Source organism: Eschrichtius robustus, chromosome 2 (genome assembly GCF_028021215.1).
Source record: "Eschrichtius robustus isolate mEscRob2 chromosome 2, mEscRob2.pri, whole genome shotgun sequence".
NCBI lineage: Eukaryota > Metazoa > Chordata > Mammalia > Artiodactyla > Eschrichtiidae > Eschrichtius > Eschrichtius robustus.
Genome location: NC_090825.1, coordinates 5,099,977 through 5,115,905, shown reverse-complemented (window position 1 = coordinate 5,115,905; position 15,929 = coordinate 5,099,977).

Genomic DNA, 15,929 nt, shown 5'->3' with positions numbered 1-15,929 from the left:
CAGTTAATACTGATGCTGGGACAAGAGGCCAAAGCAGGACAGACTGACAGGTGAGATAAAGATTATCTTAATTATTATCTACCTGTCGCACTTTCAGCATCTCTGATCCACTCTTTAAAGGGCTAAAGGCAAATGTTAGTTAAAAATTGGAAACAACCTAAATTTACAACAATAGGGTAAGTGGAAGGTAAATTATACCTAATCCACTTGAGAGAATATTATGCAGCAATAACATTACAGTTATGAAGATTATATAGAAAAATGAAAATATTTATGATGTACATAATAGTGTTAAGTAAGAAAGCAGAGTGCAAAATTGTATACACACTATAGCTACAACTGCATAAAACTATGTGTAGGAAAAAACACTAGAAGGAGGAAAACTGAAATGGTAACAATTATTACGTTGGTACAGGTAGGTATTCTCAACATACCCCCTCCTCAACTCTCCAGTCCATGGACTCAAACATTTGCTTCAGTGACGGTATGCTAGCAGCAGCAGTGGGAAGAAGGGCCCCCTCCTTCTCCTGCCCCAGGAGATTCTAGAAATTTCCACGTCACCAGAGGAATGAACGGGCACCTACCCAGCTTAGCAATGTGTAGAGGTTGCATTTTGTTTTAAAAATTATTCTCTTTTATTTGATTTTCAAACACTCTGAAAAAGAATATATTGCAGTTAACAATGAAAAACATTGTTAGCAAGTTTTTAAAAATTAGCTTATTGGCGATTAAGTTTACAACATTAAGACAGTTGAATTGAGAGCGTTTAGCAAAATAAAATAATCTCTAAGGACAGCTGTGGGTCTCTGTCTCCTCCTCCCCTCGCAAGTAGTGATGGGGTGGGGAGGGGAACGGCTAGGGGACCTCTGCAGAGAGAGCGGAGGCCAATCTGCCATGAAGGGGAGAAAGGCAGGGAGAGAGGGAAGGAGGGAGGGCAGCTGGTTATCACAGCCGTCTGTCTGTCTGTCGTCTGGGAATTGTGTTGTACCTGCCAGTGATGCTCCCATGAGCTTTTGAATCAATGGTGCCAGGGGCCAGCTGTCTCCAGCGGCAGTTTTTATAAAGAGATGCAGAACAGGGTTTGCCCATTTATTCTTTGTCTCAAAGGACTGTATCCCACTTTTTTCCAGTTGGTCCTATTTCTTTAGGAGCCCCAGTCTCATAAAGGCATCAACCAGACTAGCTTAAAATATCAGCCCCCAATTCATACACATTGTTTATTCCCTTGAACGAAGGTGTTAAGATCACTTTCAAAATTCAAAAACATTTTCTGCTAGAATTCACTGCAAGGCAGCATACTGCTGATCTCTGATGTCACCAGGTCACCTGACCTATTACGGCATTCGTTCATCGATCATCAAAGCCACTGCTTAGATGGCATTTCATATCTCAAGTGTCATCCCAAGCACTATATATATATTATATAAATATAGATATTCACTTACTCTTCATAACAACTTCTAAGTAGGTACCACCATGTTTAGCCTTACTTTATAGAGAAATTAAGTAACTAGTCCAAAATAATACAGTGAATGTTCAGTGAAACCAGGATTCAAGCCCAGGCAGTTTCATATGGTGCTGCACTATTGCTCTGTGGGCACTTACTGCATGCAGTCATCACTGCAGAGACAGCAGGGGAGAAACCCTGCCCTCCTGGAGCTGGGGTTCTGGGGAGGATGTCTTTATCACCCTCTGAGCACTCTATAGAAAACTGCTCTAGCAGGCTCTAAAAAAAAGTAATCTAGGGGCTTGAATAAGAAGTTTATTTCTCTTGTATGTAATAGGACAAGACAGTTGCCACACGGCCTCCCTGGTGGCTTCACCTGCTGCCTTTTGCTCATTCTGGATGTAGCTGTAATTAAATGTCCTGGTAATTCCATATACCACTCATAGCCAATTCCACACCCATCTCCAAGGCGGCACAGGCGATGTCGTTTTTCACTGGATAGCATGTGCCAGGTTAAACTCACTAGAAAGAAACAGGGAGGTATGGATTCTGGGGGTCAGGTAGAAGTCTTCATCACCTGTACTTAATAGCTAAGTTAGGAGAGTAAACCAAAGTGAAGAAGTTCAGATCATGTGTGCACATGATCTTTATCGGGCATTTTCTCTAGCCTGCACCTGAGCAGTTCTTCACTCTGCCTTTCGGATTGGGTGTAAGCTCACACTGTGTTGCAATTCCTTTGGAGTACAAGCTCTCTCCTCTTGGGTCAGACATGGCCTTTGTCCCCTTGGGGTGAGCTGGGCTCTGCTCTGGTGGCAGTGAGGGGTGGTGTCTGAGTGTTGGGGAGAACAGGTCTTCCCTTGCAAGGCAACTCCCTTGGGCAAGATTAGTATGGGGTCTTCAGGCAAAGGAGCTAGTATTTTCACTCAGGTGTGGAGAGACTACTTTCACAGGCAAGGAGTGTCAGGGTTGCAGGTTCTCAAAGCTTTCTGAGTCACCCAAATGGGCCCGTTTCAGTTCTCAGGGTGCTATTTCTTCCCAATCGATGCTCAGAGTCTCACATCAGAGTGTTGGCAAGGCTGTGAGTTCAATGCACTTCCTAATTCTGCATCCTCAAGAATCAAATTTGGGGACTGGTCTTGCGCTGTACCAGTCCTGCTGCTCTAAGGGTTATGACAGTCTCATGGGGCCATCGTGGAGTGTCCTGCCTGCTCTGACTCTTCTTGGACCGAGTGTTCTGATCTCTGAGCTTGTTGTTTTCCTTCTGCCAGCTCTCTCTCCACTGCTCAGAGGAGCTCATCTTCCGCCTTTCCGCTGTCATCAGCGTTTCTACCGTCATGGTCAAGTGCAGCAGCTACTTGCTCTCCCCAAACCTTCCTTTCAAGTATGTCCCACATCTCAGGCAACCACAGGTGGTGATCATTATGGAACTGTGATGCTGCTTTACACTAACTACCAATTTTCCATTTTCCACCGGCATCGATTCCATCATGGTGCTCGAGGTCAAAGCCATTAGCTGGTCATCTCAATCTTTGGACCCACTCGTGGTCCTAAGCCCTGTATTAGTTAGGGTCTAATCAGGAGCACAGAGCTATGCTAAGTGTTTTCAACAGGAGATATTTAATCCAGAGAATTGGTTACAAAGCCACTGAAGTGTTTGAGAAACAAAAGAAGAAACAGGGGTGCTGAGGAGGCCAAAAGAAAGAAGGGTATTGCCTTTAGGTTTTAGCTGCTCACCTCCCAGAACTGCCATCAGTGGCAGAAATGGCTGTAGAGGTGCTGTGTGCTGTCCCCATGTGCTGCCTCGGCCCGCTGCTGCTTCCCCTCTGCAGCGACTTTCAGGAGCTATCAGAACATCCTGACCCCTTTGTTCATTCATGACTTCCAAAAGTCAGGTGGTCCAGTCCAAACGCGGGTCAGCGTGCGGACTGCCTGGAGGACCCATGTGAACTGTCGTCATGACGATCTCTGAAGGCTTCCTCCTGGGCTCTACTTAGCTTTTTGAGTGGAGAAGATGGCTTTTGTAATAACGGAATTTAGATTTTCTCTGGCAGTTGAAGGCATGCTTGACCGAGTCATGCATTCTTTTCTGAAGAAGAAACTGCTTGGTCCTGGAGAGATTTCCAGAGATAATCATCTCTGTCTTCCTGTCCTTTTTATCTTTGCTTGAGGCAAAGACAGTTACTTTCTGGTTGTGTGGAAGTGTGAAATGACAGCTGATATTGTGTGTCAAGGTGGTGTCTCTACTCACTGTTACCTTAAATATTAGGTCTAAATATAGGTCCAAATATAGTATTCTGAGAAAGAAAAGTCAGTTCTGCTTCCTGGCAAGTTGAGAGGTGGTGAGTGAAATATTGTAATTAGCTGAAACTGAGAACATGTATTATATTTATCTCATGCATTTTCAAAGCGTTAGAGTATAATGGAATCTTCTGAACCTCTTTTGCTATTTGTCTTAACAGCAGTGTATGACAAGAAATGTCTTATTGCTTTCATGTCAGCTTTGAAAAATATAATTAAAAATGAACTCTGCAAATTTGGTACTCAAATATTATCTTATTTTCAAAAATTTTAAAATAGAGGATTCATTTACATACAGTGTAGTGCACAGATCTTAATTGCACAACTCAGTGGGTTTTGAAAAATGTATGCACTTGTGTAGCTTACACCTCAATCAAGATATGGAGTATTTCCATCACTCCAGAAAGTTCCCCTATGTTCTTTGAGGTCAAGCCTACCCTAACCCTCCACCAAAGGCACCCTTTGTTCTGATTTCTATCACCATAAAGTAGTTTTGCTTTTTTTTTGAACTTTATATTAATAGAGTTATACAATATGTACTCTTTTATATCTGGCTTCTGTCAATGATATATAATCAGTATATGATTTCATGGTGAGATTCGTCCATGTCGTGTATGTGTCAGTAGTTGTTTTTATTGATCAGTAGTATTCATTGCATGAATATACCACAATATGTTTATCCATTTTCCTGTCGAAGGACATTTGGGTTGTTACCAGTTTTGAATATTGTGTATATAACTTCTGTGCTCACCGAGGTGCAAGTCTTTTTGGATATATGTTTTCACTTCTCTCAGGTTATAACAAGGAGTGGAATGGCTGTGTCAAAGGCTAGGCATATGTTTAACTCCGCAAGAAACTTCTAAACTCTTTCCCATGTTGATTGAACTGTTTTACACTCCCACCAGCATTACTGCTAGAAAACAAGAAAGAGGATCATTAGTGGACATGAAACTTGGAGGCATCCTTGAAAGACAATAGCAGATTGAAGCAGATTGTCAGAGAAAAGTAGTTCAGTGAACACACACGTGAAACTTCTGCCACAGAGGCTGGAACTATTTCAGACTGAACGAAGACAAAGGGGACTCCAGACAGTCACTGAGGTGACCCAGGCTGTGCCACAACAGGCAACATTGGAAGATGCACCCAAAGTTAGGAGAAAGCATGGGTGCAGCTGGAGATCCCAGGATGAATTGGAAGCTGCTTCCCTGGATGACCAGTACCAATTCACTCCTTCTGGAAGCGTGCCCCTCACCCTCAATCATGGAAAAAAAATTCAGAATCAGCCTTCTCCAGGGGGTGAGCAGGGATTCCTGAGCAATCCCACATGCACAGAGAATAAAACACCACCAAATGTTTGAGGAAAAGCAACCCTAACCAAAGAACTAGCATCCAAGGAAACAAAGCTCAAAGAACAACAGAAGAGATTTTAAGATATATAACGAATATCTTCAAAAGCAATGTGAGATCAAATTTATTCTATCTTTCAGTGGATGGCATTTTTTTTTAATTTTAAATTTTATTTATTTTATTTTATTTATTTTTGTTTATTTTTGGCCGTGTTGGGTCTTCGTTTCTGTGTGAGTGCTTTCTCTATTTGAGGCGAGCGGGGGCCACTCTTCATCACGGTGCGCGGGCCTCTCACTGTCGCGGCCTCTCTTGTTGCGGAGCACAGACTCCAGACGCGCAGGCTCAGTAGTTGTGGCTCACGGGCCTAGTTGCTCCGCGGCATGTGGGATCTTCCCAGACCAGGGCTCGAACCTGTGTCCCCTGCATTGGCAGGCAGATTCTCAACCACTGCGCCACCAGGGAAGCCCAGGATGGCATTTTTGAACGTATGTTTACTGAATGATCGAATACATGCATAAATGAATTAATCTAGTAATGAATATTTAAATAGAAAAGCCTGTGTTTTGATCAAAGCAATCCCACCGGTGAGACTGCCTGGCTGGAAATGTGTTTGTGCAGTGGTCCTTGTGTAGAAATCCAGGCACTGCCGCATTTCTACTGTCATGGTCCTCTGTGACCCTGGGGGTAATCAACACTGGATTACTCCTAAAATGCCTGGAACTCCCCCACCCCCTTCCTGGGGTCTGGATGAGCCTGGAGGCCACCCCCATCCCAAGCTGCCCAATGTGTCTGAGCCCGAGCTGCTGAAGAGCCTAAACCTTCATGGCTGTTCTTTGCATTCACAAGTAGCTGGGGAGCAAACACTCATAAGACCCCCCCTCTGAATCTATCACTCTGCAACCTCATCTTTCCTGAGAAAATATTCTATATTTTCAGTGCTGCTTTTTCATCTAGGCAGCAATATTTTTAAAAGAGATTTTATTCTGAGTGAGACTCTGCAGAATAAAAAATTAGGCAGTTTAAGAAGATTAGATATTACTTCCCCCAAACAGATAGCTTAAGCAGATAAGCCACGAGTTGTGCACATATATATATATTTTTAAAGCAATTACCATCTACCTGATAGAGAAGAATAACTCTGTAGGAATTGGGGTTTATTGTGTAGCTTCCTAATTAGGATGCCTCCAAAAAGAATAACATCCTTATCAGAATTCATGAAGAACGTCTTCTAACATTTCTCTTTTATTTTCAGACTCATTATATAAACAATGTTTGGGGTTTGGGATAGAGGAATTTGAATGTAGAATCTTGTCTTGCAGGGCAGAACATTTTTGTGAATATATCTTTCAAGAGGTAGAGGAACCACTCAAGTTGAGGTGTGGATCCTTTTTGGTGGCTATCGGTCATTTCACTCATGTCAGATGTGTATGTTGAACTACCAGCTTCATCCAAGCAGCAGGGCCAGTTCTGAGCTAACGAGAAGCAGGTGGGATCCAGCCCTTATTTCCACCCTGCAGCCCCGTTGTCCCCTCCCTCCTGCAGAGTTCCTCCCTGCACTGGGTTTGGCCTGTCCCTCACCCCACCTCGATTATGTTCTCTGTGCCTGAAAATGATCCCCCCAGCCCCAGAGGCTCACAGCTCCCGGAGACCCCTCAGCTCACCTTCCCCGGTTACCTGTGACCCCCTGGGGTGCCAGTTATTTGAATTAGTCAATTTGAGCATGGGTTGGGGGTGAGGAGAGGTCTATGAATGCCTCAAGACAACCATTCACAATTTTCCCCTGTTATGGACTGAATTGGGTCCCTCACCCCCGCTTCACATGTCAAAGTTCTAACCCCTAATACATCAGAATGTGACTATATTTGGAGATAGGGCCTTTATAGAGGTAATAAAAGTAAAATGAGGTTATTAAGGTGGACCCCTATCCAATATGACTGGTGTCCTCGTAAGAAGAGGCGATTAAGATACAGATCCCAGGCACAGAGGGACGACCACGTGAAGACACTGGGAGAACGTGGCCATCTATAAGCCAAGGAGAGAGCCTCAGAAGAAATCAACTCTGCCAACACCTTGATCTTGGACTTCTAGCCACCAGGACTGTGAAAACATGGTACTTTGTTATGGCCGCCCTAGGAAAGGAATACACCCACGCCCGCACCCTTGAAGAAGCCTGTTGGCCCAATGAGTCCCCATCGTGCCCTGCACGGAGGGGGTGGGATTCTTCAGCACAGAGTCCTGGCCTGCTCTGCATGGCCGTGGCTTCTCATTCCAAACTTCTTCTCCAGCTAGTCTGGGAAGCACTGTGTCACCAAGGCTCACTTTTAAGTCTGCTAGAGCACACATTTTATTTGTCCCTAAAACACTATCATGTGCAGTGAGCATGTGCCCAGACTGCCGTAAGGCTCACTTTTAAGTCTGCTAGAGCACACATTTTATTTGTCCCTAAAACACTATCATGTGCAGTGAGCATGTGCCCAGACTGCCGTACAGTGGTCCTCGAAACCTTAAATGTGGAATCCTTCCCTGGCCATTCATTCTGCGCCTTTCCTCACAACCCTCAGGCAGACACACACACTTAACCCCCAGCCCTGGAGAGCTCACCCTTTGTGTTTTGCTGGGACCCCTGTAGCTTCCCCTGGGCTCATCCCAGGAGGTGGTGCTGGGGCTCTGGGTGCGACCCAGGTGGGACCTGGGACAGAGGGGCAGAGCGGGGGGGAGCTGAGTACTGCAGCACTGCCTTCACCCTGCTGTTTAGAAGCACATCACTTTAACTGATGGCTCTGCTTGTTCTTTTCCCCAAGCGGGTTATGAACTGACTGCCTGTGAGTCGCGACCTCACCTTCTCCTCCGCAGCCCTCAATGCCCAGCAGGGCGCCCAGTGCCCATAGGTGGGCAACCGGCACCCAGGGACTGTGCTGACGGAGGCTGTGACCTCAGTGGGGGGTGTGGAAGCGGAGGGGACCTTCCGGCCTCTTCTCCCCTAACGTGGGCAACTGCACCCAGAGAGAGAAAATTTCTTCTCTCCCCTGTCCCCCTGCACTGTTGTTGAAGAGAGGAAGGGTCAGGCCTTAAGGGCTCTGAAGGGAAGGAAGGCAGGGAGAGGGGTCACCCTGCTAAGCTAAGGCTGGCCCCTGTGGCGGAGGAGAGGCTGGCACCTGTGGCGGAGGGGAGTCAGCTTCTTGGGCCACGAGCTGCCTGCTCCCCCATCTCCCAATGGATGAGCCCTGAAAACATATCTAGTCCAACCCCAGGTTTCAGAGATAAACTCCTACTAGTTGGCAGTTCCTCGTGGAAAGGCTTCAGAGGTGGAAGTCAAAGCAGTGCCCTGGACCTCTGGCTGATGGCAGGGTCCCTGAGCCCTGGGTCGCAAAGGGCCAGGCTGGGTTGGGCTGTGCTCCAGAGTCTCCCACACAGCCCTGCCGCCCCTCCAGCCTGGGAAGCTCTGCAGAGGAATGCAGACGCGAAGGACGAGCCAGCCCAGGCGAAGGACGAGCCAGCCCAGGAAACAGAGTGAGCTATTTTTAAAAGTAATATGCAAAAGCTGTGTCTGTGACATAGAACAGTCTGCATGCAAAGTGGAAAATGTGATTCATCTCATGACTATTTGCAAACATCACCAAGTCTGAGGTCATGAAGACACCTGAGAACTCCCTTGTTAAAGGTCTAGGATTTGTTGGATTTTGTAAAATAGGAACATTTTATAATATTTAGATTTGGGACTAATATTCAAATATCCAGGTATGAAAATAGTGTTAAACTAGGAAAAAATATGTAAATAGAGAAAGTCTTGATATGCTTGCAGACATTACCCTGTCTTCAAAGGGAGTTCCCTGAACTGGTAGTTGAGACATGTTTACGTGTTCCTCAACTTAGCTACCCCATGTCTGCTCACTATGCAAGTTGAATTCATCCACTCTCAGTTTAATTTTCTTTCTTTCTTTCTCTCCCATCCTTCCTTCCTCCCTCTTTCTTTCTTCCTTTCTTCCTTTCTTCTTTCCTTCTTTCCTTCCTTCCTTTCTTTCATTCTTTCTCCCTTCCTTCCTTCCTCCCTCCCTCTCTCTCTTTCCCTTCCTTCCTTCCTCCCTTCCTCCCTTCCTTTCTCTTTCTTTCTCCCTTCCCCCTCCCGTGCCTCCTTCCTCTCTTTTTCTTTCTTTCTCTTTCTCCCTTCCCCCTCCCTCCCTCCCTTCCTTCCTTCCCTCCTTCCTTCTCTCCCCACTCCCTGCCTTTCTCTCTCTTCCTTCCAGCTAAGAACATATAAACAGATATTATCAAGTAAAAATCTGTGACCCATTCCACTGAATCTTGTCTTTGACCAGAACATCAAGAATTTCAGACTAATTTGACACACAATTGTTGATTGACTATTGAGTATGAGATGCCGGATGTGGTCTCATCTCAAGGTAGCTTCCGGAAAGAGGTGATTGTCCTTTCTGACGTCAATTTCAGAAATGTGCCCCAAACAGCCTATCTTCCCATGAGAATGCCATTAGTAATGTTATTAATGAATTTATATAGTGTCTGTGGGGCTGTGTTTATGCTTAGCTGGTACTGACTTTTGTGAGTATTGAGTTCCATAAACTTACTCACAACCATGTGAGGCCATCCTTCTTTCAGTCTTAGATTTTCATCTTTCATGCTTTGTTGAAGCTTTTTGATTTGATAAGTAGAGGCATTTTGGTGAAATGGTTGGGTTGATTTTGGAGCATCATGATAAGAGTTACATAATTTGGGGCAAGTTATTTAAATTCCGTGAAACTTAAATTTCCTCATCAATAAAGTAAGGATAATACCTACCTCCGAAGGATTGCGATAAAATTAGATACAATAAATTTTCCAAGTTTCCCAGCACATATTAGCCACTCAGTAAATATCTGTGGACCCTCCCTTAGTGATCTAAAAGACATCATTAATGCTCCTTTTTAGCTTTATTTTCATTTCAGATGCCTAAAACTTCATTGATTCAATCCAGGGTTTTTCTCCTTTGATATTATTAACATTTTTGGCCAATCAATTCTTTGTTATGGGAGCTGCCCTGTGTATCCTGGGATGTTTGGCAGTATCCTGGTCTCCACCCACCAGATCCTGGTAGCAACCCCTACTCCAGTTGTGATGACTAAAAATGTCTCCAGACCTCACAAAATGTCCCCTGGGGGCAAGATCGCTCCTGGTTGAGAACACTGCTTTAACCTAAAAGGACAGAGTTTCTCATTATGGAACTTCAGGAATAGAGCAAATCTGGAGGATTCCCCAGATGCCACATCTGTAGCTCCTTCCCTTGTCTCCTTGGTAGCCCGTCTTTGCCAAGAGAAGAATGGGTACTTAGCACAGAAAAGAGACTCCATGGAGAACTACTGTGTGACTGAATTGTATTGTTAGAAATTTGGGTAAAATCATGTGATTTTGAGGCTATGACCACCCCTAAAGAAAATACCTGGTACAGGGAATTTGCTGCATCTTTAATTCCTCTGGGCTCAAACATTTACACAGTAGGAAAACATCCTTCAGAAAATCAAGGCATTGAGAAATAATTCTGAAAATGTGTAAGTAATGAAGGAAAGTAGGAATAAGTTATGTGATATCAACCAATGTAGGAGCCCCAAATTCTTCATGGAATGGTCAGAGGAATTAAAGATCCAGAGCTGAATTTAATGAGATGTTGTTTGTTTGAAGCTTGATAAGTAAGATGTCGTTTAACCAGGTTTTTCCTGTACAAAGAATGAGAAAGTTTAATAAGTTCCAGCATGGCCCTGGCAGCTCACTGCCACGGTCACACTTACAAATGGTTTATTAGAAACTCCGTTTTACTCACCAATTTCCATTTGCTTCCATTTCCCTGGTTGTGGCTTATGTCTGCAACTCTCCATATTTAATCTTATTCCAAAGTCAAATTACTCTTGGTTTATTTGGGTCAAATGAGGTCTGCTGTTAGGTAATTTTGCAGGCGTGAAAAATGTGTCATTCACTTTTCATAGAGCATTGCCCTTTTCCTGTCAAATAACAAATTCTAGCGAATCACAGTTTAGCAGGAAAGTAACCTTCGTCTTTACATCTCAGAATTGGCAAATCACATACAAACTCTTCCTCTTAACCTGAGGAAGGCACATAAGGCTTCATTCGTTTGTTCGTTCGTTTGTTCATTCGTTCGTTCATTCATTCATTCATTCGTTCATTCAAGGAACATTTGTTAAATGTGATAGACTAGGCTAGGCTTTTATATCAGTAATTAAAAGAAATGTGTAGACTGCAACACCATAACTTCAGGGGTTAATATTCTAATTCAGCCGTCTCAACCTGGCTACACACAGACTCACCTGGGTGGGCATGTGGGGCTGTCTTGGGAAAATCTGATGCCCACTCCTCCAGGGCCAAACATAGAACCTCCTGGGTGAGGCTTAGATCTGGGTAATTTGACAACTCCCCCGGTGTCACGTGTAGCCAGGTTGGGCTTGCTGGCCTGGTGAGACAGGCAGGAAACCATCACCCTCTGTGCCTTGGGCAATGACTTAAATGTCCAATGTTGTGATTGAGTGGCTGGAACCAAGCGTGGCCCCGAGTGGACAGTACTCTCCTCCAGGGCCGTTCACTGGCTCTGGAACCGCAAAGGCACCAAGCTGGGCACAGGGCAGGTTCTGAGAGAGGGACGGCTCGTGTCCCTCGACACAACAATCGCATAAACTGCTGGTGCTGGCGGGTCACCCGAGGGTCACTCCTGGTCTATTCTCCAGGCGTTGGTGGTGAGTCACACACAATCATCCTAGATGGTGTAGAGGGTCTCCCACAGGACTCACGCACCTGGCTGGGGCAGGGCAGTGAGCTACCCGCCGCTGCCTCAGTGACCATGGACCTGAGTCGGGAATTCCACCGAGAAGAAGAAAGGCTGCAGAGACGGCAGCCTCGGGTCGCTGTTTAGAAGCTTCTTGGGAAAAGAATTAATCAGCACTCCCTCCCTCCTCTGTTTCGTCCTAGATGGAAACTGTTGGGCAATTAATGGCCATTATTAAAAAGACTGATAGACACATAAGTGCTCCATAGAACCAACCCCTCCTAGCACACTGCAGGTGAGGGGGTCCGAGGTGGGATGGAGAAGCAGAGCTGTAGGTGACTATATACAGTAAGGGCTTTCCTGTTTTCCATGTGACCTTCTCTTCGTCCCTCCTCGGCCCTCAAAGTCTGAGTCCATATTCATTTTCATGACCCACAAAACCTCTCCCCGGTGAGTGCTCTTTCTTAATGGAAGAAGTTGAGCCAGGCAGGTTGGCAATAACTCAGGAAGATGGCTGAAGGAGAGAGGCCGCCGGCCCGCTGGTGATAAAAGTGCCCATGGACGGTCTCCCACTGAGGACCCGGCAGCGTTCTGCCCAGTGCTGATCTGTACCACCGTCCCAGGTCCCCTTCAGAGACTCCACCACCTCGAGCACAAGCTCAAGTCCCGGCTCCTGACAAAACAGCTGGTCAGAAAGCAGTGGGAATATTGTGTCCTGCCCATAATACTAGGAAATCACTCATTTTCAAAGGAGGTGTTATTTTTGTTTTTGCTTTTGGTTTTAGTCTACAATGAATTCAGTTTCTTACCACTAGCAAAAGTTCTCTGATGAATTTTATTTAAACGGTCGGTGCCTCCCCACTGGACCCCAGCTGACTCATAACAGGCGAGGTGATTGGCTGAAAGAAGGAGGATTAGGTCCTGGGGCAGCTGTAACAAAGTGCCGCAAACTGGGCAGCTTGAAACAATGGAAATTTGCTCTGTCACAGTTCTGGAAGGCAGACGTATGAAATCAAGGTGTTGGCAGGGCTGAGCTCCCTCTGAAACTCTAGGTAAGTCCTTCCTTGCCCCCTCCTGGCTTCCGGTGGCGCTGGCGGTCCTTGGCGTTCCTGGGTTTGCGGCTGTGTCACTCCAGCTGCCTCTGTGACCACCGGGTGACCTCCCTGTGTGTCTGTGTCTTCACATGACATCTCTTCTTCTAAGGACACTACTCTTTGGGTTAGACTTGCCCTAAGGGCATCTTCTTAACCCGATTACATCTATAAAGAAGTCTATTCACAAATAAGGGCACATTCACAGGTAGCAGGGGTTAGGACTTTTGGGGGGGGGCACAATTCAACCCATAACAGAAGGTGAGAAAAAATAAAATAGCAGTGGATGGAAGGTGGCAAACAATGAATGAAAGAGTAAGAAGGAGATGGTGTTGATGGTGAACAGAATCTTGGGGGCCCGGGAGGGGGCCTTTGTTATATGAACTTGCTGACCATCAGAAGCCCTCTACCTGCTACCACTGCCCCATGAAATACATTCCAACTCCCAGGACAGTGACTTTCCATTTGTCGATATGGTATTATGTCATGGACATAACTTAAATCGGCAGAAGGCGAATGTCTTGATTTGCGGGGCTAAGTACACAGTCTGTCTTCCGAGTCGAGTCACGTTTTGGCTGGACTGGGAAGTGGGGACGGGGCAGGTGAGAGTGGAAACGAGGAAGGAAGAAGCGATGACATCCCCCGCAATCCTGACCTCAGGCACGTTCTTCAAAGTCCGGGCCCTGAAGGCCCCATCCATCTGAGGTCCGTACAACGATGCCCACTGACCTGGGAGCTTTCCTCACTGGCATCACGGTATGAACGTACCCCCTGGAGTTGTGCAGCGCTGCGTCCTGCTTCAAAGGCAAGAAGTTCTGTCTTTAGAAAAAACAGAAAGCAAATAATCAGATGCAGGCTCTCCAATACCCTAACGACAAGACTTAGAAAAATCACTGCAAAGCTGAAAGGCTGGACTTGTCGCCTATGTTGAAAATATAAAATCATGGAAGTGAGTCTCCAGGTGACATGTTAATGACATACAAGGGGCTTCTGGGTTTCTCTAGGGGCGCTGAGGGCGCTCAGATCCTTATAAGAGCTAAATTAAAGCTACCTTACTTTAATTACCAGAATAAAGAGAAGCAATTGGAAGCAGCAGGTTGGACTGGGGAAAGGCACGGCCTTTAGAGTTGGTTAGACACAGTTCTGAATCTTGATTCTGCAACACCCAGCTGTGTGAGTGGATCAGCTGATTTTAGGTGTCCTGTCGGCCACTTTGTACCAGTGAGAATAAATTTAACCTACCCCCCTGGGTTTGTGGAGGGATCAACTCTGAGAACGCGTACCAAGAACTTTGCACAAGGCCTAGTGCTCTGTTGGCCCTCAGCAAACATGTCCCCCCCAGCACATTTATCAAGGAACAAACCAATGCAAGCAGGACCTCAGAATGTGAGCTTATCTGGAGATGGGGTCTTTAGAGAGGTAGTTAAGTTAATGTGAGTTGTCTTAGCTCAGGCTGCTATAACAGAATACTGTGGACCACAACCATTTATTTCTCACTGTTCTGGAGGCTGCAGGGGGAGGTCCAAGACCAGATCCAGTGTCTGCTGAGGACCTGCATGCAGATGGCTGCCTTCTTGCTGCATCCCCACGTGGCAGAGGGCACAGAGAGAGGAAGCGGCTCTCTCCAGCCTCTTCTTATAAGGGCACGAATCCCATTTGTGAGGGCTCCATCCACATGACCTAATCACCTTGCAAAGGCCCCACCTCCTAATACCATCGCATTGGGGATTTAAGCTTCAACATATTAATTTGGGGGCAAACATTTTGTCCATAGCATGAGGTCATTAGAGTGAGCTCTAATCCAATATGACTGGAGTCCTCATAAAAAGGGGAAATTTGGATGCTGGAACAGGAATGCACAGAGGGAAAAGGTGGCCATTTACAAGTCCTGGGGAGAAGCCTGGGACAGGCTAGCACCTTCAGAGGGAGCATGGCCCTGTCCATACCTTGATCTAGGACTTCTGACCTCCAGCACTGTGGGCAATATATTTCTGCTGTTTAAGCCTCCCAGTTTTTGGTACTTTGCTACGACAGCCCCAGGAAACTCACACACAGGTGTTGGGGCATCACAAAAGCAGGGATCAGTCCACGGATTTGGCAGATGCTACCCAAGTTGGGGACTGTTTCCATTGCACCTTCCACATGATGGCCAGTACAAGACAAGCATCACTTCCGTAAACACCATGGCACTCAAGTACCAGTGAGGGCACAGACGGTCAATGTAAAGAGACCCTTTTTAGCAGCTGCCTTGCTATTTCTTTATTTTTATTAGTTAGATCTATAAAATGATTAGAACATCTTGAAGACTGGGAAAGCGTTTGGGTGCAGCTTAGGCACTGAAAAATCCCCCCAAAAGAAGAGTTCTGAGTGAGTCTGTGACATCATGTGCTGTAACAATGTATAATTACATGAGATATTATTAAATTGTAACATGTGAAGCTAGAAAAGTAAGCTCAGTCTTCTGTGGGTATAATTACATGCCTCTCGGTCGGCTGACATTGGATTTACAGGGCAAATGTCATATGGGCTCTTGCCACCGTTGTTAATGTGAGACTCATCAGAAAACATGCCAAGGTGACAAAGTCAGCGAAAAAGGAACACTCGTCTTATTTGCTACCTAATATTTTATTTGCACTATGATGTGATAAGACATTGTTTAAGTTTAATAAATGCCAACTGGAAAGTTGATGGTTACTTATTTCCTTGCTTTCTATTTTCTTACATGACTTTCTTTTGGTCTCCATAATGTAATTATTTACATTCTTCAGCTAATAATGATTGGTTTGGTCGGATGAATCCGGGGTCTGAAAACATAGTGACAACTTAGAACCTGAATCTGTGGGTGGTTGGGACAGGTTTCTCAGCACGATCATCCTTGGGGTGGGGTCATTCTTCGGGGGGCTGTCCTGTATTGTAGGACGTTTAGCAGCACCCAGGTCCCCTATCCACTAGATGCCAGTAGCAACCTCCCTCAGCTGTGACA